Raw genomic sequence first — 6,761 nt, forward strand, 5'->3', positions numbered from 1 at the left:
ATTTTCATTTCAACAACCAAACTTCCTCTGATGTCAAACGCCTATGTCTATCTCTGTCCAATCATTCTCTCTCTCAGCTCGTTACAGAACCAACACACAGATCTGGCCATACGTTGGACTGGCTCATCACACGTGACTCTGATGCTATGATTGCGTCAGTGACTGTAACTGACGAACTCTCTTCCGACCATTCTGCTGTATTATTCTTGCTTAATATTTCAAAACCTACCAGAACCAAAAAATCCGTTACTCGTCGCAACCTGAAATCCATCAACATTAACACTTTTTCTTCTCAAGCTGCTGAACGCCTTTCCAAAATTTCTTCCCACACCAATGTCTCTACACACTACAACTCTGTCCTCTCTCAACTGCTGGATGAACATGCACCCCCCACTACCCGCATGCTCCCTGATAGACCTTCCGCCCCGTGGTACACACAAGACATTCGAATTGCAAAACGCAAACGTCGCCAATTGGAACGGCGATGGCGATCAACAAAACTGAAAGTCCACAATCAAATCTTCCGAAAACAAATAAATAAAGTCAAACATATGATCTCATCAGCGAAGACAAACTTCTTTTCTTCTCAAGTTCTCGATGCCACATCCACCAAATCTCTTTACACTATCATGTCAAATCTTCTCGGCACTGCAAAAAAGACTCCTCTTCCTTCTGCCTACACTTTATCTGAACTCCCCAATGTCTTCTCCTCTTTCTTTTTTGACAAAGTCCAGAATATTCGTACCATCTTAGACCAAATGCCTTTCCAACCTACTCATCCTGATCCTCAATTCAACGGCACTCCTCTCCATTCCTTTAATCCATTAACTGAAACAGATGTCCATGAAATCCTCAAAGAAATGACAATAAAATCCTGTGAGCTCGATCCTATACCAGCCTCTGTTTTTTCTCAGTGTGTCTCACAGCTTCTCCCTACAATCACCAACATTGTCAACTCATCCCTTCTCACTGGAACGTTTCCATCCACTTTCAAAACTGCAATAGTCCGGCCTCTTCTGAAGAAATCCAACCTTGACGCAAACATTCTGAAAAACTATCGACCAGTTTCTAATCTTCCATTCCTGTCCAAACTCCTTGAAAAAGCCGTCCTGAAGCAGCTCAACAATCACCTTTGTTTCAACAATCTCATCCACCCATTTCAGTCTGCCTATCGTGCTGACCACAGCACCGAAACCACTCTCCTCCACATCCTGAATAACCTACTGCTAGCGTCCGACTCAGGACAGATCTCCCTTCTCACTCTTCTCGACTTGTCAGCCGCCTTTGACACGATAGACCATTCAATCCTTCTTTCCCGTCTTCATTTTACATTTGGTATCAACGGCACTGTTCTAAACTGGTTCAAATCTTATCTCACTGATCGATTCCAGTCTGTCATTGTTGATAATTTCCAGTCTGAACCCGTTAAAATTGAACATGGAGTCCCACAGGGATCTGTTTTAGGCCCAGTGCTCTTCACACTGTACACTGCTCCTCTCGCTGAAATTATCAACCGCCATAATGTCTGTCATCATTCTTATGCTGATGACACTCAACTCCAGAAGAGTGATACACCTGAAAAACTGTTGTCGCTCTTGCAAGAAACATCTAACTGCTTCCTGGATATTCAAAATTGGATGACTCTAAATAAGTTACAATTGAACGCGGACAAAACTGAAGCAATGATCATAGGAACTAAACAAAAACTCTCTTCCATTACAACTAATACAATCAAACTTGGCAGTACATCCATCCCTCTGTCCACTTCAGTCAGGAACCTCGGCGTTGTCCTTGACAACACACTGTCCATGCAAACATTTATCAATCAGACATGTCAATCCTGCTACTGTCAACTGCGGCGCATCAGTTCCATCCGGAAATATCTGTCCACTGACGCAACATCTAGACTTGTCGTTTCTCTCATTCTCTCTCGCCTTGACTACTGTAACTCTCTATTGTCTGGTTTGCCTGCCTCATCCATTCAGTCCCTTCAGCGCATACAAAATTCTGCTGCCCGACTCGTCCTCAGAAAGAAAAGATCTGAGCACACCACTCCTCTTTTGCAACATCTCCACTGGCTCCCTGTCTCACACCGAATAAAGTACAAGATCAGCACTCTATGCTACAAATGTATTCACAAATCAGCCCCTTCCTATCTCTGTGGCTGCCTTCACCTCTACACTCCATCTCGCTCACTACGATCAGCTTCGGATCCACTCCACTTACACATACCCAGATTCAAACTCTCGACTGTTGGCCACCGTTCTTTCTCTGTCTCTGGACCTTGCAATTGGAATGAACTTCCTCTTTCGCTTCGTCAAGTCTCCGCACTCAGCTCTTTCAAGTCTGGCCTTAAAACCCACCTCTTCCCAAAATCGCCTCCCTTCCCCCTCTTGTCTTTTTAGATTTTTTTTTTTTTTTTTTTTTTCCAGTTTTAGAGTTATGCTTGCGTGAGAATGACTGGTGCGAAAGCGCTTTGATTTGTTTATGCACAAGATTTAGCGCTATATAAGTACCATTATTATTATTATTATTATCCTCCAGGGCCCAGCGCTACATCCTCGACGCTGTGCTGCTGACTGCACCCCAGACCCTCCACACTGTGTCTGGTGTGAGAGGTCTGGTCACACTGAGGACCAGTGTCACCACCACGATGCTACCAGGCCAGGCAACAGAATGCTGACCACCAGCCTGCAGTTCCAGTCCACAACCAGTGTGTCGATACCACACACATTGGGCACAGAAGCACTGATCTCCCTTGAATCAAGATGGACGCTTGTTCTCAACACTGTTGTGATTTAGCCTAAATTTTGTTAATTTTCCAGTATCAGATTCAAATCACTGAGTTCAAAACTGCTCAATTTATTCGTGGAAATGTATGTGGAATACATGTGTAAGTGTTTTGTGGTGGACATTTTTCAAATAGTTGGAAAAAAAAGGATTTCTGTGAACCTGATTGTGAATGAGCTGTTTTCTGTGAATCACTCCCTGACCAGCACACACAGGTAAACGAACAGTGATGTTTCCTGGACTGTGTTTTGTTTAATTATTTTGTTTAATACAGGTCATCATATTGACCTGTCCACAACAAAATGTGTGCACAAACAATGCTAGAAATTCAACGTGGTGATATGGAAAATGTTTGTTTAACAAAGATTTCCGTATATCCCCCCATGGCATATTAAGTACCATGTGGGAACACAACAATATGGCACCATCTGTCTATACACGTTGTTCATTGTCCAGTTATCCTTAGGCCAACTATTTATCACATGCAGATAATGGATGAGGCAACAAGATTTAAAACTTTAAACCCACCTTTGATTCAACTCAGAAACGTTTCTTTTGTGGTCAGGAAGAATTGTGTGTGTGGAGAAACAGTCTTGTGTTCGGTACTCCGCAATTGTCAATGGATGATATCCAGATTCAGATATCGGATTTTGACTCTTCCAACAACATTTTGACCAATTTTCCATTACTAATTGATTTCCCCCCACCGAGTATCTGTGCAAAACTGTGATAAGAGTTTTTGTGGTTCAGTTAAAAGTATAACTTTAAGCCTTTACTTCAAGCTATACGCACGTGGCACCTTCCTGTGCCAGGGCACTGACTGCTCCACGTGGGACACAGAGGAGTGTTGAGCAACTTAAATCGGTGTCACCACTTTTGTGAACAACAAAGACGTTCAGCAACTGGGCGACGTCCCTGCTGGAAACCCCCGTCACCTTTGTCCAGTCTTTTTCCAGACGTTGTGTGTCTGAGGTCACCGGACGACGTGTCACTGCCCCCCGCTTCGCTGCAGGCCCCACCCCTCCCTCTTCCCTCCTAAAGGGCACCCCTTTCACTGTGACCATGCTACAGAGACGGGTTGCGTTCTTCCTCCCCCACCCTCATCACTTCACACAGTCCTGACACCATTAGTCGGGAATGGCCCCAACGATGTCCACCTGTCTCCTTCACACAGCCCTGACACCATGACAGGAAAAATTCCCCGAAGACGTCACCAAAAACCTGTCCGCTTCACAAGCCCTGACACCCTATCAGGATAAAGTCCCCAACGGGCGTCACACCACGCAACCCTTTTCACCCCTAAACAAAAAATCAAAAGTACCGCCCACAACTTTCTTTTCCCCCAAAGGGGCACAAAAAGAAACCCTTCAACCACGGCCCGTTCTCGCCCGATAAGAACGAACTTCAATTTTCTTGAGACTGCCATTAAAAATTCCTGAACACAACGTGAGTCTGATGGGGCAATTATTTTACGAAAATGACGAAAAAGTGCGAAAAAATGAACTAGGTGCACAACAAAAAAAAATAGACAGCTTTTTCATTCTGTTTAAACATTAAATGAAAAAATAGTGATTTTCAACAAATAAATGACATCCTTCAAAAAAAAAATCCTCCTGAAAACACAGTTTTGGGAAACCCGCATCAGACTTAAAAAAAAGAAAATTCCCCTGTACTTTAGCTAACCTGTTGAACAGGTTTTACTGGACGAAATGTTTTTCCCTTTTCAAAAGGGAAAAACCAACCAAAAATTTTTTTGTTTTGACTGCACATCACCACTTGGAGAAATCCACCGACCCTAGGTGAACAGGGAAAAAAAAACAGAAAAATCGCTGACCCCCCCTCACCCAAAAAAAGAACAAAGATCTTCCCGACTGCATTTACATACATCACCAAAAGTAATGCCAGAAATTATCACTGATTTCCAACATACAACTCTTTTCAAACTCTATGAAAAGTGAAGTAAATGAGAAAATGATATAAAAATGCAAGAAAAAACCCCAAATGATTTCAACACCAAATAAAGACTCCAAAAATACGGGGAAAAAAAATGTCCCCTTCATTTTTTCCTGCACGGAAAAAATACTTCTGCCCTTTAAATTCCGGAAAAAATTTTGTTCTCTCCTTGGGGATTCTAACTGAAGTATAAAATGCTTTGAAACTGGCTCCACGAGGGAATTTTTTTACAAAATCTGTATTCCTGGGTTAACGGTTACCCTTGCAAACCCCCCGTACCAAAGAGGGGATCGCACTGTACATATGTTTTGATACATGTCGGTGTAAACAGCTGCCCCCCTGGCCCTGTGTCGAAACAATCTTGGGCAGAACTGATCACTGCCTGCCAAAATGCCTTCCCCGCTTCTTCTGTTGTGCTCAGTTCTATTATTCCTGCTAGAGGGCGTCATAACTTGAATAACGCCATCATCCCTCAAATCGAAATCTCCATTCAGTGAGCAAAGACATGGATGTCACCTTTATTGACAACCATGAAACTTTCACAGCATCATCAGGAGCTCCCCGACTCGCCCTGTACCAAAACCTGACGCATCCGAGTGAAAAAGGCACAATAAAATTAGCAATGAATTTAAAGCAGGTTTTTCGACAAAGTACAGAAATATACCATGGTCACAGACCTTATGAAACTCGTGGACGACCCGAGTACTTTTACCCAGACCACCACAATCAGAATCAGGAACCAAATGCTCACAATGAAGTGAACTATCACCACACCGGTGATAGTAGTCATGTGACACAGAACAGAGCTGGCCCCACTCAGTTTTACCAACAGCCTATTGGTCAGGACACATGCCCACCTCCCACCTCCTCTTTTCACTTCCCTTCCCTTCCCAGACATCGTTTTCAACAAGCACCTCCCTCCTCCCACCAAGAGGCCCCTCCCAACCCATTCACTGACTCAGAAAATGTTTACCAGAGGTCTATGTCCCGTCAGTACATCCCTCCCTTTCAAACACTATATTCTGAAAACACACATGCGAAGCCTGTGTCACGTCCCCACACTCAGCTAGCCTCCACATTTAATACAGATAACCAAGAACCTAACTTCATTCATTCTTCACCTAACACACGAACGAATTATCCCACAAATGTCCCCAGTGAACACCAACACCAAACACACAACCATGCCTCCAGACAAGCTGGCATCATAACTGACCAGTTACATCCATTTGCTGTGCACTTAATAAATGATGGCCTCTCAGTTCCTATCACAGCAACAAACAATTGTATGATTCATACCACGGAATATCACACCGTTCCACATAACTGTTGTAATCTTTCTTTTCTTGCTTTCTTTCTTCTTCCTCTTCTTCTTACTCTTCTTCTCTCTGCATAGTAGTGGTGCTACAGTTTGTTGTTCCTACAGACCTGGATTCCATATCAGGCGCATATCAAGTCCTCGTCCCATCCAACTTCCCTTTTGTATTCACGACGCAGCACGCGCACGCACACACACACACACACCACACACACATACATAAATATATGTTATGTGTTTATATATATATAATTATATATATATATATATATATATTTGTGTTATTGATGATATAAATTTTGTCTGTATTTTGAGATTGTTGAAGGCGGTTTTTGTTTGACATAGTTTCCGTCTTTTGAATTGTCGATTCTCCTTTTGATTTTGGACTTTTTTCCCAGTCCCATTACTTCATTGTAAATTTAGATTGACATTTTGTGCATGTGTGTGATTGTGCTTGTGTTTAAGTTATACTTCATCGGGTACCGCAATCTGAAGTGGCTTGTTGCTGGCTGTGAAGTTTATGTATTTGCGTGTAACATTAATTATCTGCAAAAAATTGCTTGACATTGTTTGCGAATACATTGTCAGTTTGTATTTATATAATCTGTCAACTCGGTCAGCTAGGATAATATTGTTGTTTTTTGTTGTTGTTTTTTTTCCTCAGAGGTCTTTTATTTTAAATGAGTTAAAACTGCTCTAT

Source organism: Babylonia areolata, chromosome 1 (genome assembly GCF_041734735.1).
Source record: "Babylonia areolata isolate BAREFJ2019XMU chromosome 1, ASM4173473v1, whole genome shotgun sequence".
Classification (NCBI taxonomy): domain Eukaryota; kingdom Metazoa; phylum Mollusca; class Gastropoda; order Neogastropoda; family Buccinidae; genus Babylonia; species Babylonia areolata.